At 40.8% G+C, this 23,094-nt stretch overlaps 1 protein-coding gene across 2 annotated transcripts in view; it reads left to right on the top strand.

The window, feature by feature from the left end:
* Window positions 1-23,094, top strand: part of P5CR (pyrroline-5- carboxylate (P5C) reductase) — a 232,997-nt gene that overhangs the window by 23,131 nt on the left and 186,772 nt on the right. The window lies entirely within an intron of this gene.

Raw genomic sequence — 23,094 nt, 5'->3', positions numbered from 1 at the left:
GCTGCATCGGTGGAGGTAGACGATTTTTTTTGCCCAGTTCGAGAAAGTTTTCTCATTGATTGCTTGCATGGCAAGCTCAATAGATAACAAAATATGGTATATTATTGATTTAGGGGCTTCCTTCCACATGACCGAGAACAAGAAGAGTTTCAACCACCTGAAGGAGAAGGACATGCAATTTCTGATTGAGCTAGGAGATGATGGTCAGTATGCAACTAAAGGAGTTGGTACTGTCAGTTTCAAAGGTAGTTAGGTAATCCTCTGCATATTAGAGATGTTCTCTATGTTCCAGGATTGAGGTAGAATCTTGTTTCGGTATTTATCCTCGAGGACAAGGGATATGATATCATCTTCAACAGAGGTAAGGCTTGTTGGGAAATCCAAGGAGTTGGCAGCTAGACAGTTTCCCTTATCAATGACATTAACTTGTGATGTTTTCATTATTAGTATTAGATCTCTTAATTATCTTTTCTTATCATCAAGATTAATGCCAAGCAACAAATAGAAGAACACAAGATATAGGCACGCTGCCAGGGCAAAACTCCCCTCGAGGGGAAAACCCAGTCACAAATTTTTCCTTCATTAGATTCAAGATGAGACGACCAAGACCCTTACAATCTAGACCCAAGACATCCTCCATCAAGTCATCCTTGTAACTGTGAGAGCACTAAGTCATCATCACTATGGTAGCATCGAGTCATCATCACTGTGGTAGCACCGAGTTCATCCCTGTGCCTAATCCGAGCTCCTGAAACATCCTCTCTGAGCTCCTTACTATGATACTGAGACACCTTCTCTGTAATCCGAACTACTCACTGTGGTGCCACTGAAACTATCCAAAGAGCAAGCCTTCACTGTTGTGACAGCGAATCCTTCTTACTGTGTTAATTGAACTTGTCTTCAGATATAAATGCGAGCTTATTGTCCTCTGTTCTAGCACCGAATTTGCTTCTCTGAAATCTGAACCTTCTTCTGAGATGCACTGAAACTTCCTTTCTGTGATCACCGAAATTTCTCTCTGAAATTGCGAGCTCTGAGTTGGTGTAATGCAAAGATCCTAGGCTGGTATATATAGTGGTTCGTCCGTCCTAAATGAGCCGACATGTATCATGAAGAGATGTGTCTTTGAATTGAGTCGACATGTGTTCTTTTGATAATAATTCTTTTGAGGCCGACTTTGAAGAGGTTGTCTTGAAGACTTTGATGAGTAGATGACTTTGCTGAAGAGGATGACTTGATGGAGGAGTCAAACAATGACTTTGACAATAACCTAAAGCCTACAATGGAGGCTTGACCTATAATTGACCCAAGCATGAAACCCATGCTTTAATAAGTCAATTCAATTTAATAATAAAATTCTTTTCACTTTCTTTTGACAAATAAATTACATTTTGACTTCAAGTGCAATAATGAAGACCGAACCTAGTTACATTTTCCAACAAGGCTTACCTCCAACTCTTAGCTTCTGGATGTAAGAAGCAGATAGGCGTGAGGGTGAAGAATCTCTACAAGTTGCAGGTAGAGACAGGTGTAACCTTGAGCAGCAAGGCGGGGAGTTCTCAAAGTAGAGATGTGGTGGTTGAGCGAGAGTAGGATAGAGCTCTCAAGATGTAGCCTCAACTAGTATCTCAATTTCAGGTTAAGTTAGTTGGCAGTTGGGTTGACCAACATGATGACGATGATGAGGACCATAGCCTAGGGCAAGTGGAGGCAGCCACTCAGTCAAAGACTGCCAGTATGGGGAGAGCTCGAGCCAAGTGGGCAGAGGATTTGGTTAAGGGAGATCAAAAGAGAATTGAGTCTCCTAGCATCAACAAGTAGACACCTAGGTACATAGGGTACATGGCACTTATGACTAAAGTGGTGGACTCACAGAGCATGGTGGGAAAGAACAAGTCTTCAAAGAAGGTTCTGCAAAAGAAAGTAGGGAAGACTTGTAGTTCAAAGGGAGCAACTGCAACAACAAAGAACTTGGTAGTGTTGGAGATAGATCCAGGTGGACGAGGTTGATGACGTAATGGTTGAGAAGTCTTTTTGCCTTATGGTATAAGAGACTAAGATAACCTTGATGGAGGTTTCAGTCCTTAAATTGAGGTTTGATCTAAAGAGTTTCAGCCTCTAAGATATTTCCTTGACCTATTTGATAGCCTCTGTGACTTCTTTATCTAGAAATGGGCTTGAGGATTCAAACTTCAACCTTCTTTAATAATCTTGACTTAAATAAAGATCATTCTATACTTGAACTTTTGGCTTAGCCTTAAATTTGACATTTTCAACAGGGATTATTTTGAGGATAATGTCGACCTCTTGGAGATAATTCAGAGCTCTAAGATAACTTAAAGCTTTGGTCTTTAATATATGAACAAAGGCTTTTCTACAAGATCTGAGACAATTTGATCAAGCATACTAAGTGTTATCTTGGCCTATTCAAGGCCTGAGGCGATTCGGCCTTCCTTGGAAACAAATGAAGGAGAGAATGTAACTTGATCTAGGGTATCTTACAAAATAGTCCTTCGACATTCTGATCTGAGATTAAGGCTTCGGTCATTTTTCAGATCTTTTGAGGTTTTTCCGGCCTATACAACAGGCCTTGAAGCTGGGTACTAAGAATAGGGTTGAGGCCTAGGAATTAGGGCTTCAATCTTGAACAGCTTCATCCAATTGAGGAGCTTTAGTCTAAGATTGAAAAATTCATTCCAAGGCCTAATTTGGCTTCAACTTCAAGGCTTCTCTTCAATCATAAGATTTGATACCATGTTGTTTTTATCAGTGTTGCGGAAATTGCGATTTTTTTCCAAAATGAAAAATTGCCAAAAAATCGTGAAAAAATTGCGACAAAAATCGCAATAAAATCGTAAAAATCGTGGATGCTTTAGATACTTAAAAATTTGGATTTTTTTTTTTTGTTTTTTTTTTTAATGTCGCTGATGTTTTGCTGATTTTTACTGATTTTTATGATTTTTTCCTTTTTTGGACCCTTGTCAATTTTATCTTGATCACAATTTTCACAACTTTGGTTTTTATAAGAGTCTTCTGCAATGATAATTTCTTTTGATGATTTAATTCTTTTGCACATTCTTATCCATGATTTCATCATTAAGCAAATTACACAGGAGACATAAACCATATAACATTTAAGATAGTATGATCATAAAGAGACAACCACACAAAGAACATGAAGATTTACCTTGGGAAATCCCACATGCGGGAAAACCCAACAAACTTTTCAATAGAGAATACATTTAAGTCAACAACTAGGTCAAACCTAGTCCATCCTCCTAGTCAAGTTAATATGCCCATTGAAGTCTCTGATTTAAGTCAAACTCTACCTTCTGCCTTCTATAGAAAGGATCTTTCCACAAAGATTAGGTCTCTTCACAAAGGTTCTGCCTAACAAAGATTTGGACTCTATTAGAGAGATATAATTCGTCCTTTCTTAGAGATTCATTGCTTCAGAAATTTAGCCTTCTAACCTCAGATTTTCGCTAACTCAGAGTAGCCCTTCGTTGACCTTAGAACAACCCTTTGCTGGCCTCAGAATAACCCTTCTTCGTTGCCTCAGACGTCTGATCTTGCCTCATAAGATGTGAGCTTGCTTGGCTCTGGAGGACGACAAAATGCCATATATTAGTAGTCTTTTCTTGAAGGTCAAATGGGTGTGTCTTTTGCTGGAGCTGACCTGAGTATTTGAAGGGATGACTTGGCTAGGGGGGGCCTGACATGGCTGATTTGGAGCCACAAACTTTTTTCAAAAATTCAAATTTTCTCTTTTTAAAATTCCAAAAGGGACATAACTCGAAAATATTTTTCTTTTTGTTCTAGCATGAAGGACATGCTTACAAATACATAAATGATTCAAATATACATTATGAAGACCAACCATAGTTACAAAAATCAATTGTGGAGGCCTGTTGCACCCATTTTGTCACAAGTCCAAGGAAGTAGTTGGACAAATTTTTCAAAGATCAAAATCATCAGCCAACTGTCTGTCATGTCATTGTAAACCCAAATTCTGCAAGTTGTAATGTAAATGATGCTACTACGATTGTGTAATTATGTAACAACCTAGGTAATGTTGAGAAATCTTGGGCATCAATGGTTTGATGATTTCTCTACTTATGATAACTGCTTGTGATAGACTTTTGCTTCTTAATTATGATCTTATCTTCCTTGTACCTATTATTGTGTTCTTTTCATCAAGATAATTACCATATCATGAACAAATAAATAGACAAGAGACACGGTATATAGGCTTGTAATCCAGGGCTGAAACCTCTCACTCTTTGAGAGGAATTCCCAAACGGAATTCTTCTTATAGATCTTCCATTGACGAACACCAAGACTACGATAATGACCCTTGACACTATAGTCCTCCGAAGACCAAGTCACTAGCCTCTATTCCGACACTTCTTATTCTTCTTCTTCTCGGCTTCCTTGAGAATCTCGATCTTCCTTGTCTCGGTTTCCTTCAAAATCTTGGTCTCCTTCTTCTTGGCTTTCTTGAGAATCTTGGTCTCCTTGAGGTCTCAAGAGAGAGACCTAATGCACTTCTACTCGGCCCCTTCTAGTGAGGTCCTCTTCCCAAATATGATCACTTTGATGTAGTTGCAAGACTTCGACCAACTTCTGGTACCTTCGTATCTTCTGCCTTCGCATGTGGGAGGGTATATTACCCAAAAACATCCGTAATCTAACTTTGCTCTCCTTCCCTCTTGCTTCACTGAGATAGTGGCTTTCTCTGGTATGATTCTCGCACTTCTTTGTAGACTTTCTTGATCGAGTTGCTTGCTTTCAAATGAGGCCGAGTACTAGTATATATAGGCATTTGTCCATGGCAGTTAGGCCGACATGATCTCTTGAAGGAGGGCCGACATCATCTCTTGATTTTCTCCCTTCGTTGTAGGCTGACTTGAAGAGGGCTAGTGACAAGGTCTTGGAGGATGACTTTACATAGACAAGTGTGACTCTTTACAATGTGTAACATGTCTTCATTACATGACAATGACTCTTTATACTTTTATGACTAGATGACAAAATTCCTAAGGGCTCTCAATGGGAGCCTATACTAAAATAAAATCTCTTGCTCATGAAACCCATGATGCAAGCATTACAATAATTTTATTTTTCTTCTTTACATCTCTTACATAAAATCATAATTACATGTCATTATGAAGACTGAACCTAGTTACACTTTACAACACTCCCTCTTAACTAGGGAGGTATTCATAATGGTACTTGGTCATTCTCAATTTGAAGAATTTCTCATAAGAAGAATCGGATTGGTAACCCATTTGTTTAGCATCATATTAACCAACATTATTATATAGCAAGGTCTTGACTAACAACGCCATCTCTCCACAAGGTCTGAGCTCAATGCTAGCAAGACCAATGATTTATAGACACTCATCATTGTCTCTCTTGGAACATACCCCACTCGGGTACTCAAGGTGTGTTCCATGAGGACTATTCCTACCTTGGGTTCCCCAACCCTCAAAGAATATTGGTCCTCCACGACTCCTCTTATTTTAGATTCCATATCACATCCTCAAAGAGTATCGGATGTCAAATGATTACCCAATCCTCTATTCTGTCTTCCCAAGTGAAGACAAGAATAATGTGTGTATCTTAGGGACCTACAACATCTCCTCAGGTGGAGATGATGGGACAACTAGTTGCTAGAAGTATTCCTTCCTTGATGTCATGCATTTTTCTTTGTCAAGGAGTCTTCTTGTTTTGGGGAATTCTTCATAGGGCACAAACCATCCATCACCTCCATCCATGAGTTAGTCATGTCATCATCCCTCTCATCAGAAAGTAAACTATCAATCTACATTTGGTATTGCTTCATGTTATGCTACCTTCATCATGCTTTCCTCTATGGAAAGGTCTTTTATCTTTCAATGTGGTTATCGTGGAAGATTTCCATAGTTCTTCCCTTTGGTAGTCCTGCATGAGCCCATCTAGATAGTAGTTCATAAGTAAGTAATGAACACTTAAATCATAATTACCTTTTTGAAGGTTTTTCACCATGACATCTTCTTGTAGGCATCAACATCCAGCGTACATGTTGACACATCTCCTAAAGATATGTGTTGTCAAGGGTCTCTATCTTTTCCAGACTTCTATCAGAGTCTTCATATCTTTCTGGGAGATATCATATTCAAATTTGCTTGGTCTCTCGGATGTTGACTTCCTTTACCATTGTTGCTTATTCCACGATCTCTTCCTTTCTTTCTTCACATCTTTCATTCCCAGGAACTTCCAATTAGAGTTCCTCAATTGTAGCCAATTACCTCATTTTTCATATGAGGACATATTATGTTGATTTCATCTAGTAAATATGTGATCTATGCATTCTTGCATCCTAGGAGGAGATCCTTTCTCTGATCATGCTTCTTAAAATAGAACATGGATTCATGATGTCTGTAATCATATCACTTGTGAGCATACATACCTCAGACTTTCTACAACAACTTCCTCTGAATGAAGGAGCTTCACCCCTTGATCTGCTTCACTGTTATGTTATTATACCATTATCCCTTCAATTCCACAAGTTTAGAATTCTTGATGAAACACTTGCTTCCCCTCATGATTGGTGAATCTTATAATGAAGGTTCCATCAAAGAATCTTGAGGATCTTGCATATCGTATCCTGTAGATGTTACCTTTAGACTGATGTATGATGAGTTTGTCCTAGATGACTTCTTCCTTCTTCATAGGTATCTTTAAATGAGGTTTTCAAGAGCTATACCCTATATAGTTATAGATTTTTGTCCCAAACATTTTACATGCTTCTACCATGATTCCATTCTCTAATATGATGCATCCTATCTTATTTGTAACGCTTCCTACCTATATTTTACATAATAGAAGAATATTCGAAGAAGATCATCTTAGTCATAGTAGAGATCTCTCACTTCCTCCTTCTTCAACTTCTTTGTTTCAGGGTCTTCCACTTCTTCGGTAATATGAGCTTCTTCCTTGTTTTTATTGTTCCTTTTAGTTTTAGGACAATCTCTTCTATAGTGCCCATATTCTTGACAGCCAAAGCAATGCACCTTAGCCATATTCTTCCTTTTCTTTTGAGGACCAAATTTTCCAAATTTCCTTTTGACATAGCAGTGTATGCTTGATTCTACTTATTTGATCCCACATCTGTTTTTGCCTTCAGTCTGGTTTCTTCGATTTTGCATAATGACCATAGATCTTGGAAAGGAGTGGCTTCTTTCTTCCCATAAATACTTGAAGTGAAATTTCCCCATTCTTCTGGTAGTGCATTCAATACTATAGTGGTCATTTCTTTGATAGACATTATTTCACCTAAATCCTGAAGTTGATCTCTTATTTATGAAATTCTCATAAAGTATGAAGCTATTCCTTAGTCTCTTGAGATCTCCAATTTGTAGAGTACTTGCCTTAGAGAGATAACTTCTCCTGCAGTACTTATGGAAAATAACTCTACCAATTTGTCATATGTAGCTTTTGATGTGCCTAATTTTGACACATATGGGATGAGAGAGTCTTTGATGGATTCGATGAGAATCCTTTGGGCCCTCACTTCCCCTTTCATGAATTTAGCAAGTTCTTGAGTATCTTCTTTGGGAGGTCGGGTTACCGATCCCTTGATGTGATCCATGACTTCATTCTCAATGAGGTTTAGGTCTGTTCCTTTCTTCCATGCAAGCAAATTTGAAGCCCCAACTAGTTTGTTGCTTTCCTTGCAAAAAGACATTTTGGTAGTTTCAGATGAAGTCATATACATACTTGAGTGAATGCTGCTTCTTCCGTTTGCTTCCTCCTCAGTCTTGATGTTGATATAGATAGTAGAAGACTATTCCTTGAAAGATTGATGAGAGAGCTTGTTTTATGAACCTTCCTAAAGATTATGGCAATGTTCTACCTTCCTTAGTCTTTTGAAGACCTTCCACTTCTTTGGAGATGGATGAATGATGAACTCGAAAATGCTACTAGGGTTTTGATTCTTTCTTTCTGCTTCCTTCTTGATGATGATTCCTTTCATCTAGGGTCTTTCTTGATATTTTTGTCTCGCTTTGATCCTTCCTTGAAACTCGATATTTGTATGTCATCTTGATGAGATGCCCCTTCTTGACTTTAGCACCTTAGCTTTGAAACAATGTTGAGAAATTTAGGGCATCAGTGGTTAGGTGATTTCTTTACTTATGATAACTGCTTGTGATAGACTTTTGCTTCTTAATTATGATCTTATCTTCCTTGTACTTATTATTGTTTTCTTTTCATCAAGACAATTACCATATCATGAACAAATAAATAGACAAGAGACACGGGTTATAGGCTTGTCAGCCAGGGCCAAAACTTCTCACTTTTTGAGAGGAAAAACCAAACGAAATTCTTCTTATAGATCTTCAATTGGCGAACACTAAGACCATGACAATGACCCTTGACACTAGAGTCCTCCCAAGACCAAGTCACTAGCCTTTATTCTGACACTGCTTTTTCTTCTTCTTCTCGGATTCCTTGGGAATCTCGATCTTCCTCGTCTCGGTTTCCTTCAAAATCTTGGTCTCCTTCTTGGCTTTCTTGAGAATCTCGATCTCCTTGAGGTCTCAAGAGAGAGACCTAATGCACTTCTACTCAGCCCCTTCTAGCAAGGTCCTCGTCCCAAATATGATCACTTTGATGTAGCTGCAAGACTTCGACCAACTTCTGGTACCTTCATATCTTCTGCCTTCACACGTGGGAGGATATATTACCCAAAACAATCCGCAATATAACTTTGCAGCTACTAGAAGTAATCTCTTCCTCTGCGTGGCTCCCTCTGGCTCAGCGTTTTCCTCTCTGCCTCTGCGCTGGACTTCCGACACTATCTTTGACTCTCTGTCTCATACTCACTACCCCTCGCTGCAAACTGATCACTGATTTGATTTCTTTTAACAAACCCCGCTCTAGAAAATCGAATGACTGATCACTCTGGTGTGTTCTCCAACTGACCCTCAAGCCTCCTCTTATGCGTTCCCTGTTGGTCCTTCAACGACCGAGTTTACATTTCTAATCAACGGTTAAGATTAGATTTGGTTTGATCCATGTCATTTAGAACCTTCTAACCCGGTTTTATGTTATTACCCATTAATATTTTATTTTTCCTAAGTTTAGACTTAGGAACTCCATTTAAAATATTGATTATTTTAATATCTCCTTAGCAAGTAGAATTTGCCCAAACCATTTCTGGGTCTTGGAGATTTCATGTGCTTTAGCCTCTCCACCAATTTTCATGGCTATAACACATCCGATGCTACCCCAAATCAACACTCCCTCTTAGCAAGGACTATGCTCTAGTAATACTCCACACTGAGCATCTCTCTGATTCTACGACACCGGTACTTGTGCTGATGCTAGGCCTCCCCGCCCAACATCCTCTGCACTGCTGCATTTTGTACTGCTACCCATGGCTCTGCCACTGCCACTGCTGCATCTGTATGGTAACTCCCTCTGCATATGTGCTGCTGCTGGTCCTTCCCCCAACTCTGCATCTGCACTGCAACCCCCTCTCATCATGCTGCATCATGCTACTGCTAACTGCTACTGCACTGCAACTCAGTTATTGAGAAGTAAGTAACTAATTCACCCAACTATTGACATCCCTGTCAGGCTAGAAACACTCTCGATGCTGAAGCTCTCTTTGCCGCTATCATGTGCTCCCTCTGCTGCCTCTGCGCTGCTGCAACAACTCCTTGCCTCTTGCACTGTTGCAAACCTCTCTGTGCCATCCTGCACTGCTGCAACCTCCTCTGTACCTCTTGCATTGCTATAGCCCTCTCTGTGTTGCTTAGGACTACTGCACTATAGCACTCTCTGTCGCTTCATCCGCATCCGTTTCTACCGACATTCGCCATCTTGCTACTCTCACTTCGGGGCTCTCGTAGCCAGGTATAATCCAAGAGTTTGGGTACCTCAAGGATCTTGCCCCTTATCGCCTGCAGTCTTCCTGACTATAGCTCGATGTCTCCCCACCTCTTCTCTAGAGGTACATTAGCACTCATGGCACAATCGTCATCTTCCTCTACCTCCTTTTCCGCCTTCGCTGGCGCTACCTTGGAGTTAGATGCCTCTCCCTTATTCTTCTTCCTCGAACACTGGTTCGCATAATGCCCCAGTTCCCCACAGTTGAAGCACTTTATCTTGGAGAGGTCCTTTTTCTTCCTCTTCTCCTGCTTCCCCGCAGATGCCAGAGCTGCATCCTCTTCCTCCTCTTTCTTGACCCAGACTCCTTTGTTGGTACTTCCCGTCTTGGACAACCGTCTGATCTCTTCTTGGTGAAGAGCCACCCACAATTCTTCCCAATCTGGAAGATTCGCTTTGCCCATAATGCTTTGGACGAATGTCTCCCACTCCTTGGAGATTGCGTTTAGAGCGGTCCTCACAATCAACTCCTGATCCAACGTGGCCCCTATGGAAGTCAGTTGGTCTCGGATCTCCTTCAACATGCCGAGGAAGTGATCTGTCTACTCCCCCTTCTACATCTGGTATGACCGCAGCTGATTCTCTAGTAGCATCTTCCTCTGCACGGAAGTATGCTGGTACAATGTCTTCAAGGTGTCCCACATTTCCTTTGCCGTCTCCTTCTCGACAATATGCTAGGCCACATGATCCTTGACCCCATTAAGGATTATGCATTTCGACTTGGCCATTGCTTCCTCGTACTTTTCATTGTCTGCTGGGTCAACTGGGATAGCCATGGTTCTCAAGGTGAAGGCCTTGATGTGATGTCTATCTAGAATGGACAGGGTTGTGGCCTTCTAGACGACAAAGTTGGATGCCCCGTCTAGCCTATCCCTATCTCTAAGTCCTTTCATGGCCATCTCTCTGCTTTACCTTTCGACTCCTCCGAGTCTCTACCTCCCGCCTGGAAGTTCTTTGCTAGATTCCCTTTGAGTCTCGATTTCCCTCCTGGAAATCCGCCTGCCAATCGTCGAATCGCACCTCTCTGATCTCCTATGCACTTGCAACACTGATCTGGATTTCTTGGCTAGAAATCCGCCTAGGTAGCGACTCCCTCTACCTTGGTTTTTCCTAGTTAGGTACTGTTTTGTATCAATAGCAACAATACCCCACCAGCTTCACTCCTCGCAAACTTCCCACAACTTCCTATGCCCCAACAACTGAAGGACTAAGCCTCTAGGCTCTGCGCAGTCTCGACACTAGTTGAATTTCTCCAATAGCCAACGGTGTCAACCCTCTTGGTCTCTGCGTGGCTCTTCGTGAGCCTCTGCGCTGGCCTCTCTCTGGCCCGAACTGATAATGCAGTCCCTCTATGTCAACCCTTCTCTGCTGCTTTCTGCTAGGAACAACTTTTGTCACTCGGGACAATTGTTTCTGTTGCAAATGCTCTGATTCAGCTGGTGCCTTTAACTCTCCTGTGATCTGCAATGCTCTGATACCATGTTGAAATTTCTAAGTATTACCCGTTAGAAATTTTATCTGTATTCTCTGGTTTATTTCGCCTACTTGTTGAATTACTAACAAGTTATTTAACCATATAAACACTGAAATAAACACAAATCAGTCTCAACCATCTACAGATCAACAACTGATAGAAATAGACAAACACACAAGTGACACCATTATTTTTGGACAATCGTCACTGGAAAAACCCTACTTGGGAAAACCAATACAACAATTCTGAGGGTTATATTATTATGGAGTCTTTCTGAGTACAACTGGGTGCCAAACTGACTCACCCGACAGAGAAAATAATTCGACAATAATACCTATTCGGAAGTATATATTCAGAAAGTCTGCCCCATGAAACCCTCTCCAGCACAATCTGAAGCTCAGCGTTAGCCCTCCTGGCCTCTGCGTCAGCCCAAAACCCTCTGCATCAGCCCTATGAGGCACTGCGCAGCCTCTACGACCCTCTGCGTCACTCTTGCAGCCTCTGCGTGGATGATGCAGGCCCTTTTGGCCTCTGCACAGTCTCTTCTGCCTCTGCATGGCTCCCTCTAGCTTAGCGTCTGCCTCTCTGCCTTTGCTTTGGACTTCCAACACTATCTTTGCCTCTCTGTCTCGTACTCACTGCCCCTTGCTGCAAACTGATTACTGATTCGATTTCTCTTAGCAAACCCCGCTCTAGAAAATCGAATCATTGATCACTCTGGTGTGTTCTCCAACTTTTCCTGTTGGTCTTTCAATGGTCGAGATTACATCTCTAATCAACGGCTAAGATTAGATTTGACTTGATCCATGTCATTTAGAACCTTCTAACCCAGTTTTATATTAATACCCATTAATATTTTATTTTTCCTAAGTTTAGACTTAGGAACTCCATTAAAAATGTTAATTATTTTAATATCTCCTTAACCGGGTAGAATCTGCCCAAACCATTTCTGGGTCTTGGAGATCTCATGTGCTTTAGCCTCTCCACCAATTTTCATGGCTAGAGCACATCCGATGCTACCCCAAATCATCATCTTGTTTATTTTTGGCACTTGTAAAACTTGGCACATATTCTTGTTGTTAAGATTATCTTTCCATTTCGTCGGTTAAGTACTCTTGTCACAAGATAAGTATAACTAAGTACTTAAAATCACTAAACAATCTTAACTTAAGAAAACACTCATCCATTTTGCATCTCATCCTAGTACTAGTCTTGCATTAACAATTTACCTCCAAGCATAACTTGGTTGATAGAAAATAGGACCACCTTACTCATCTAGCTTGAGGAACCTAGAACCTCTTTAATGGTTAACACGGTGACCTTGCAGTCGTCAAGAGCCATAGTCTCTACAGCACCGGAGGAACCAGGTAGTTAGTACCTAAGGGGAGATATTGTTAATCAAGCCTTTGCTTGCTTCCCCTTGGCCTCTTTCTCACAACCTACTCTAGAGACTAGCTTCAAAATAGTTAAGGGGAAGGATACACCTATAATAGGCATCTAATTAAAAACAATCATAGGATTGGCATAACATATAGGATAATTAAGCATTCAAATAATTGTTGTTCATCTGGTCATTTGGTCCTTAATTTATATAAAACAAGTAAGTTGACTCCATAAGGCAATGTTTCATTGATAATTAAATCTAGTCTCTAAAAGCTTGCTAAATCAACCAAGTGGCTAGGCCATTCACTCGTGTCTCCTAGACTTGTTGGTTTCCAACTTGTCTTTCATTTCCATCTTCCATGGGGACTACCCCCCATAGCCTGCTGTTGGGAGACAACTAAAACAAAGAGGCTGGGGATCCGAGTGATAACCCCCGACCCGAGTCATTGTCGCACCGTGCCTGTACAATCTGAGCGAAAACAAGGCCAAAATACAAATTTCAATTTTTCATTTTTTCGCTTTTGATAAGGTCATGAAGAACATACCTTATAAAATTTTCTTTTGAATACAAAATAAATATTTTTCTTTTTCTTGCGTGCATGAAGAACATCCTTCAAATAATTTTTTTTCTTTTATCACAAAATATAATTTATATTATTGCAAGTACAAATAAACATTATGAAGACCGACCATAGCTACAAAAATTCAGCAGGTCCACCCTTCAATTGATAGGTGCCATGTGAATAATAATGGAACGAAGGTGGAAAAGGCTTCATGACCAAGTGCGTTGGTCAAAGGGACTAGCTATGATGGAGTACCTCATCCTGGGTGTATAGATATGAGGGAGCAATCGTGGATGCACGAGTTATCTTGGCCTTTGTTTTTCCACCCCTCTAATTGCTTTTTACTTTTTCTTGATTCTTCTTTGTATTACCGTTCATAACTCAAAGAATGAGAGCTTGCTTTGTATGATGTATACAATATAACATTGATTACCCCCTTTGGGATGGGGCATTTCATCGCCCATTAGGGGTTGGGACATGCAAGGGTTCCTTGTCTTTTGTGAGATAGGGAAATATTGGCCCAGGAACCAGGTGATGGCCATATGAGTGAGGTAGAGCTCATGCTTGGCTTTTGTCCACGTGCTGATTTGTAAGTCTCGACCATCTTTTGCATTTTGATTTCTCTTTTGTTTTACTTATGGCCATCATATGCTCTTTTTGTTTATTTAAGCTGCATCAACCTCTAAGGGTACATTTTCAGGCTCTACCCATGTATGAGGATGTGTGGGTGTCAAATCCCAATGAACTAGTGGTCAATTGAACCTAAAGAAAGCAGGTGAAATAAGGGCTTATAATGTAAGATGGAAAGTGGTAAGTACGGAATAGGGAAAGATGGGACCACACTATCTCAATAATGGCTTCCCAAGCAGTGCCCCTTCCTAAAGCCATGGGCCATTAGGGGAGGTCGAACTAAACTAGGATTGAAAATTAACCCCCCATTTAAGGTGAGGGAACAAACTCATGGCCCAAACCCTTCTTCCTTACAAGTTTACCTCATAATCAATGTCAAAATGCCCAAATACAAACAAGCATAAGTTCTCGATTGCAAAATGAATAAAGTACCTTTTGATCAAAGATTCAGAATCCCACCTTCCAACATGTGCTCTTTGCAAATGGGCGAGGAAAAATATGACTGATGCAGGTGGCAAAGATATGAATGACATGTCACATAGACTACTAGTGGTTCTCAGGGGTTGTTGACTGTCGATTGGAAGAGATAAATAGGAGAAAAAATTATCCTAGGGGTCACCCACTTTTGGTGGGTAACAAGGTGCTTTTCTTGTCTGCTACACTACTTGCCAATTCACCGTCTCCAAGAAATCTTAGAGCATACTCCACGTGCTTGTCAACTACTTGAGCATATGTTTTGTTGCTATACAATGTTCTTGCCTTGGCATCACCATGAATTGACCCAACGTGTTTATTGCAAAACAAATATGGGACTTCTTCTCACTTAATTCAAAGACATGAGGCTTCTCTATGTACCCTTCTTCCTCAATGATCCCATTAAGGAAAGTTGTCTTCACATCTATTTGATGTATCCTCAATCCCATAAATGAAACCAAGGGCATAACTACTCTAGTGTACTTGGAAGCTAGAGTAAATTGTTCTTGTAGTCCACTCTCTCTTTTTAGGAGAACCTTCTTGCCACAACCCTAAATTGTTCTTGTAGTCCACTCTCTCTTTTTAGATGAACCTTCTTGCCACAACCCTCACTTTGAAATTCTCAATGTTTACATCTGCAACATTGTTAAAATTGGCAACTAGGGCCAAACTCCACATGGGTCATCTTATTTATGACAACTGATATTTTTCTTGGATTCCTCTCTTTGAGAGGTGTAGGATTGATCTAAATATCATCCGATTCCGACATGTACAACTACAAATGAAGATATGAATATATTTATATTATGGACAAATTGTCAAGGTCGGCTAGCAAGCAAAACAGGTATTCAAACCCCCAACTCATCCTCAACGTTGCATATAAAAGAAGGAGACCTCAAGTCATTTTCACCATCATCTCATCTCACATCTTTCTCTCTCCTCTTGTGGTTGGGTACGCATTTCTGGGCATTCTTCTCTCTCACACGTGCGAAGGAAAAGAGTACAGATTTCTGTTGACTGTGTTCACTAGTGTTGACCGCACAACAGGGAGGCTATTTGACTGCTTTGACTTCAAGCATTGACCTGTTTTGACTTCAGTTTGGGTGAGGCATCTCTATCATAGTAGGCTACAAATCTGGGCACAAAAACCGAGGCAATCTGACCTCTCCATTGACAAGCGTTGATTATACTAGGAATGGCTGCAGGGTTGACCATTCCCCTAAAGTAATAGCAAGACCACAAATATATTGCATCCACTCTGACATATCTGGTATGATGCCCGTAAACTCTTTGGGAGGATACTTATATTATCTCACCTTTACAGATGATTATTCTCGCAAGACCTAGATCTACTTCTTGAAAAAGAAGGATGAAGTGTTCACCTGGTTTCGTCACTTCAAAGCCTTGATCAAAAACCAATCTGAGAAGAAAATCAAGATATTGAGGACTGATAATGGGACTGAGTACGAATCCAATGAATTCCATGATTATTGCAGAGAAGCTGGCATTAAGAGGGAGACTACAACACCATACACTCCCGAGCAGAATGGTGTAGCTGAAAGGAAGAATCGTACTATTGTAGAAGTTGTTCGTGCCATGCTTCATGATCAAGGGCTTCCGAAGTTCCTATGGGCTAAAGCTGCAAATACCGCCGTGTATGTTCAAAACCAATGCCCTCATCAAGCATTGGACTCCAAGACTCCCGAAGAAGTGTTCACTGGTAAGAAACCTGATGTCTCTCATTTTAGAATTTTTGGAAGTCCCGTATATTTTCATGCGCCGAAAGAGAAAAGAAGCAAATTGGGTGCATCTGGGAAGAAAGGAATCTTTGTGGGTTATAGTGAAAATTCTAACGGTTATAGAATTTATGTGGTTGGTCAAAGGGAAGTTGAGATAAGTCATGATGTCACCTTCGACGAAGATATGGCCCTAAACAAGATCAACAACCTTCCTATTCCAAGGAAGGACAAAGAAGTTGACATCGAAAAACAGGGTGCAAAAGAAGATGAAACGATGCTGAATGTTGATGAACCTATGGATCCTCCTCCTCAAGAGCCCTCCTCCTCCAAAAGGAGACCCTCATGGCTTAGGGAGACTCTCGAAGATGCCGAGAGACATATTGCACCAAGGGGGACTTTTTGTGAAAGCAAGAAGTCGAACAGGTATCAAGGATACTTCACTATCATGAACACTATCATTCAACATGAGCCTAAATCATTCGAAGAAGCCGTGAAGCAACAAGTATGGAAGGATGCTATGAATGAAGAATACAAGTCAATTATGAAAAATGATGTCTGGGATGTGGTTCCTAGACCCCAGGACAAATCAGTTGTCACCTCTAAGTGGCTCTACAAAATCAAGCATGGAGCTGATGGAAGTGTAGAAAAGTTCAAGGCTCGCGTTGTTGCTCGAGGCTTCTCTCAAAAGGAAGGTGTAGATTACGATGAGATATTTGTACTTGTTGCCCAATACACCACCATTCGCTCGATCATAGTCCTTGCTACCTCGCAAGGATGGACCCTACATCAGATGGAAGTCAAGACCGCTTTCTTGCATGGTTCGATCAAAAAGGAAGTCTATGTGGAACAACCCGAGGGGTTTGAGGTTCATGATCGGGAATTTCATGTATGCAGGTTTAAGAAAGCTCTCTAAGGTTTGAAGCAAGCACCCCGAGCTTGGTATGAGAGGATTGATAGCTATTTGATGAAGCTGAGATTCACTAGAAGTGAAGCCGATCCGAACCTTAAAGTTGAAAATGATAAACCTCTCATAATGGTACTTTATGTGGACGACCTCTTTCTGACAGGTGCAAACCCTCTCATTCATAAATGTAAGACGGAGTTGGCTTCCGGATTTGAGATGAAGGACCTAGGACTGATGCACTCTTTCCTAGGGTTGGAGGTCTGGCAAAAGCCAGGAGAAATTTTCCTATCTCAAGGAAAATATGTTGTGAAGATATTGGAAAGATTTGGGATGTTGGATTGCAACCCTGTGACTACCCTGATGGAAGTTAACTTTAAGAAGTTATGTGGTAGTGTTGCCGGACCTGAATTGGGAAATGCTTCTGAGTATCGTCAACTCATAGGAGCACTGATGTTCTTGGTGAACTCCCGTCCAGACATATGTTTTTCAGTTAACACGTTGAGCCAATATATGGTTGAGCCTCATCATATACATTGGATTGGTGCTAAGAATCTTCTGAGATATCTTCAGGGCACAATCACTCATGGACTGAGATACACTGCCGAAGATGTGAGTCTGCATGGTTATTCTGATGCTGATTGGGCTGACAGTGTGGTGGATCGCAAGAGCACTTATGGATGCTGTTTTTCTTTAGGTTCTGCTTCAATATCTTGGATGAGTAGGAAGCTAAAGTCGGTTGCCTTGAGCACTGTTGAGGCCAAATACATAGCTGCTAGTATGGCATCTTGTGAAGTTGTCTGGTTGAGGAAGCTCTTCAGTGAGCTGTTTGGACATGTGCTAGATACCACCGTGATCCTCTATGACAAGCAGAGACAGATCCGATTATCAGAAAATCCCGTGTTTCATGATCGCTCCAAGCATACAGATATCAGGTACCACTTTCTCCGAGATATGGTACAACGAGGAGCAATAAGGCTCCATCACATTGGTACTGATGAGTAGGTTGCCAATATTCTGACAAAGCCCTTGTGGAAGGTCAAGTTCTTGGCCTTCCAAGAACGACTTGGAGTCGTGGAAAGACCCTCTTATGAGGGCCCTGTATGATATGGACATTGGGCTCTAAGAGCTTCGGATGGCTTGGGGTACTCTTGAAGCGATGAGCAACCATAGGGTGAGTGGTTCAACCTTCCCCTAGTGGTTTGCTGTGTACATGGTGAGTGGTTCAACCTTCCTCTGTGATACCTCATGGAGTCATGTAGTCAGGATGAGTGGTTCATCCTTCTCCTGCTGAGACATCCTATCCATGCAGTTTGGGACTCATGGGAAGTACCTCTCATTTGGCCAATGAGTAGGGAAATGAGGATAGGGACCATAGTACTACCGATGGACGCATAGTGTACTACTGTACTCCCTATGCTAGGATGACCGATATTGATTTGGGATCAATTGGAATTGACTTCCGGTCAGTAAGAGTGGTATAAGACACTCTCTTCTTATTGGAACTGACTTTGGGTCACTAATAGTGGTATGAGACTCTCTCTTTTATCTGGGCATTACTTTAGGTCAGTAGAGAATGGTATGATACATTCTCGATCACTTCTTCTTCTTCATAGTTCAACAAAGCAGTGCATTGATGCCAGAGATAGTACAGATTGGTAGATGGATTAGTAGAGATGGAGTTCTCCCTAGTTGAGAGGGAGTGCTAAAGTTGGCAAGTAGGGCCAAACTCCACATGGGTAATCTTATTTATGACAACTGATATTTTTCTTGGATTCCTCTTTTCAAGAGGTGTAGGATTGATCTAAAGATCATCCGATTCCGACATGTACAAATGAAGATATGAATTTATTTATATTATGGACAAATTGTCAAGGTCGGCCAGTAAGCAAAACAGGTATTCAAACCCCCAACTCATCCTCAACGTTGCATATAAAAGGAGACCTCAAGTCATTTTCACCATCATCTCATCTCACATCTCTCTCTCTCCTCTTGTGATTGGGTACACATTTTTGGGCATTCTTCTCTCTCACACGTGCAAAGGAAAAGAGGATAGATTTCTGTTGACTGCGTTGACCAACGTTGATCGAGTTGCAGGGAGGTTATTTGACTGCGTTGACCTATTTTGACTTCGGTTTGGGTGAGGCATCTCTGTCCTAGCAGGCCACAGTTCTGGGCACTAAACCGAGGCAATTTGACCTCTCCATTGACCAGCGTTGACTGTACTAGGGTTGGTCGCAGGATTGACTTTCGTTGACCAGTTTTGACTGGACTTTTTCAGATTGTTTTGGGCTGATTACACTTGCTGTTGGAGGCCAAAGTTGATTGGGTGTGACCGAGCTGAACTACTGAAGAATATAAGAAGAATTGATCAAGGGTTTCCCCACATTGGGGTTTGTCCCTCGCTGGTGCCACATCTTGTGTCCTCTTGTCTTGGCTTGTCTTCTACTGTTTATGTTTATGTTCTATCTGCATTTTACTATCATGTTGATGTGATTGCTAAACTGGATATTGATATTGGGCTAATAAAGAAATTGAAGTAAAATTGCTCTTCAGCATAGAACATACCATTGTTCCCCAAAAATAACAAACATGCTTGATCTTGTAGAGACACTTGGAACTCACAACTGACTTAACCCTTTGGTCTTGGCACAATGTCCCAAACATCATTCTTCACGATGTAGGTATACTCCTCCACTATGGCATCCCACCATACCTGTTGTTCTGCTGCCTCTTGAAAGTTGGAAGGCTCGAAATCTAGAATATCAGTCACCAATGCCATTCAAAATCTCTTCCTTGGAGGTCTGCTCTCTTTGAATGTGCTCCTAGGAGTCTTAACATGCTCTTGAGCATCCTTCAATGTTTGAATGAACCATCGAAGTCTCCTCACATAAGTGGAAGGGTCTACTATCTACCCGTCTTTGCCCAAAGGCTACTGTACTACTTTGGTAATCACTTGTGATTCATGCTAAACCTTTTGAGCTTCTTGATCTTCATCCTCTGTCCCTAAGTCAATAATCTTTATAGACCTATGCTTACTACTTGGGAAAGCAGCCTTGGCATGCTTTCCAAGTATGCACCTTTTGCATACACCATGCTACTTAATATAAAACTCTGGAAGACTTGTGATAATCTCCCTCAGAGTGGGCAACATCTTGTGATACAGGTGCCCCATCCTCTTTTGCCACAAGTCATACAACTTGTCATTGTCATGCACTAAGGCTTGAACAAGTTCACCTTGCAACCTGTACAAGTTGCTTTCTGTATCCCCTATTACTTGAGGTGTGTCTGGGCTAGATTCCTTTGGTTTGATGAGGATTTGTTGATTTTTGAACTCCGCTGCAAAGCCCATACCATCGGTTACTGAAATTGTAAGCAAATTCTTCCTAGGATCCGATACAGACAAGACATTGTCAAAATCTAGAGAATTACTTGATTTGAGCTGGAAGGAAATAATACCAGCTCCTGCTACTAGGCACTAGGCATCATCACCAAGCTCAACTTGTGCTCTTGAGTCTTTCTTCTTTAGACTACAAATCATTGCAGGGTTGCTGTCATATGCTGAGATGCTCGACTATCTACATACTGTGTATTCCTTAGAATCATGCTAGTAAAAAGACAAGATAACATTGATAAATCCTTCTCGAACTTGGCAACAAACTCATTCATCCGAGTTTTTGTAGAGGCCGCTACCTACTTCTGCTACACCTCCCCTCTACCCTTCTTCTCGTAGACATTGTGATGCATAATGATTATGCTTATGACAAATGAAGCACTTGATTTTACTCAAGTCTTTTCCTGGCTGCGAGGCTGACTCCTAACTCTTTCCCTTACCCTTGTTGGGTCATTTACCTCTGTCTTTATTTGACTATTTAAATAGAGATAGGTTCTCATCACCACCCTTCTTGTTGGCCTTTGACTCCATCCGAGTATCCTCTTGGATACAATCATCCCAAAGCCTTTCAAAGTTAGGAAAGTTATCTTGAGTGTAAATACCTTTGAAAAATGGTTCCCATGAAGCTAGGATTCGATTTAGTGCCATGTTCACTAGCTTTGCATATTCAACCTTCTCTCCAACTGTTGCAATTTGATCATGAATCTATGTGACCCTCATAAGGTAACTACAAATTGGGTCTGATTTGGTTATCACTATGAATTTGAGTTTTTTCCGCAATATTGTCTTCTTGTTTATGTTCTGACTTTGGAAAAGCCTAATCGGGTCATCGAACATCTCCTTCATTGTCTTCTTCTTAGCTACATGAGTGATTAGATGATCCTTTATGGCGTCCAAGATCATCCGCTTGGCATTCACTTCTTATTTTTACTTCCCAACTGTTGTGGACTTGTAAGCAGAGTCACACCCTCACCTTCCATGTTAAGTAGTAAGAATTTAGAGGCACCATTCAATCTGTCCTCAAACCCAAGGCACACTGCTGTTATCTATGAGAATTGCGCAAATTTCCAAATCTGAAAATAAAACTTTGAAACCCTCTAACTGCTGGTCCTTCTTCCCAGTAATTGATTTACCACTACAAATCCTTGAGAATCTCAATTAGAAAAGTTAGCTTTGATACCATGTGAACATTTCCAAGCCTAGGTGACTAATGTCCTTATGATCTCGATTAAATAATAAATTGTTGAATTTAATTAACATTGAAAATAAATTCAAACCATAGCATCAATGACATAATAGCTGGAAATTAAATAATGGAAGCATAAAACAAAGTTAAATTCACACATACATAAGTAGTTACTACCTCAAAATCAGCTTTTCGTTCCTTTATAAAAATTAGAAGGGAACTGCCACACGTCCAAAAAAACACCACATCGCAGTTAGCAAAATCACCCTGAACTGAGCATAACAACCTGCTAAGTGAGAACGGCTTGCTATATGGCCTGGCAGTATGGATTCTGCGAACATTTGTATGGCCTATCTGTAAGGCTATATGGATTCGTAAGTCTTGTTCCTATGACTATACAAAACTATATAGATCCCTGAATGGGACTGCATGCTGTATGGAAACGTCTCTTTCCTGGTTGCTTGTGCTCTCTCTCTCTTTGTCACTGAACTTGTTCAATTGTTGAACTACGTTGAAAGCCTCTGCCTTGACCTGTCTTTATACTTTTAGCTGAGAATATATTTTTGAGATCTCTCCTAGTTTAAGTCATGCATGAGATACACTTTTTATACTCAACTTCTAAATATAAGACTTTTCCTTTTTACTAAAATGAATTAGAAAATAGAATTACTTTTCAAAAATATCTTGAACTACTTCTCGCATATTCACACTATGCGGAAGTTATTGGTCATGCTATAATTCTCTAGGTGGGATATGTCTAATCCTCATTGTAGTACAACTCATTTGAATAGCCGTTGAGTGGTGGAACAAACTCCCTTGTTGTGAAACTCTTGAAGCTTTTGCTTGATGATACATAATCCTTACCACTCTTCCTGCAGTTTCCTCATCTAGTGGCTCAAAACATTTCTTTCCATGCAGTATCTTCCCACGCCAACCCTTTCTAACATGGCTATGTGCTTTGCATTAGAGAAGGAAGCACTGCTTCATTTCTGCCTCCACTAATCTGCACACCAACATAACCCCAGAGGTGCCATTCCTCCTCGGGTTCTTTCAATCTACGTATGTCACATTTGACAGCTACTGTTCAAGAAGAACTTTTGCTAATCTTTGTTCCTTTGCAGATCAGCTTGTACATATCTGTACAAAATCTTCTAGAGCCCACCTTCACCTGTCTGTGGACATTTATTGTTTCATGTGAGTTGCCATTAAGGGAGAAACATGATGTATTATAATAGCGTCTCATGTGTTTCCCTATTTAGATTAAGGGTGGGGGTGCGGGGGAGTGGGTGGTGGTGTTCAGAATATTGTATAATCTTCACTTGGGGGCTGGGTCTATGTGCCAAGATGACATGTGGGTAGTTGTGGCTTGTTCCACCAATTATGATTCTTTATCATTTTTATTATATTTTAC

The sequence above is a fragment of the Pinus tabuliformis genome, chromosome 3_1 (assembly GCF_031772625.1).
Source record: "Pinus tabuliformis cultivar Carrire ecotype Pingquan chromosome 3_1, CPIR1, whole genome shotgun sequence".
Lineage (NCBI taxonomy): Eukaryota > Viridiplantae > Streptophyta > Pinopsida > Pinales > Pinaceae > Pinus > Pinus tabuliformis.
This window is presented reverse-complemented; position numbering and strand designations above follow the sequence as displayed.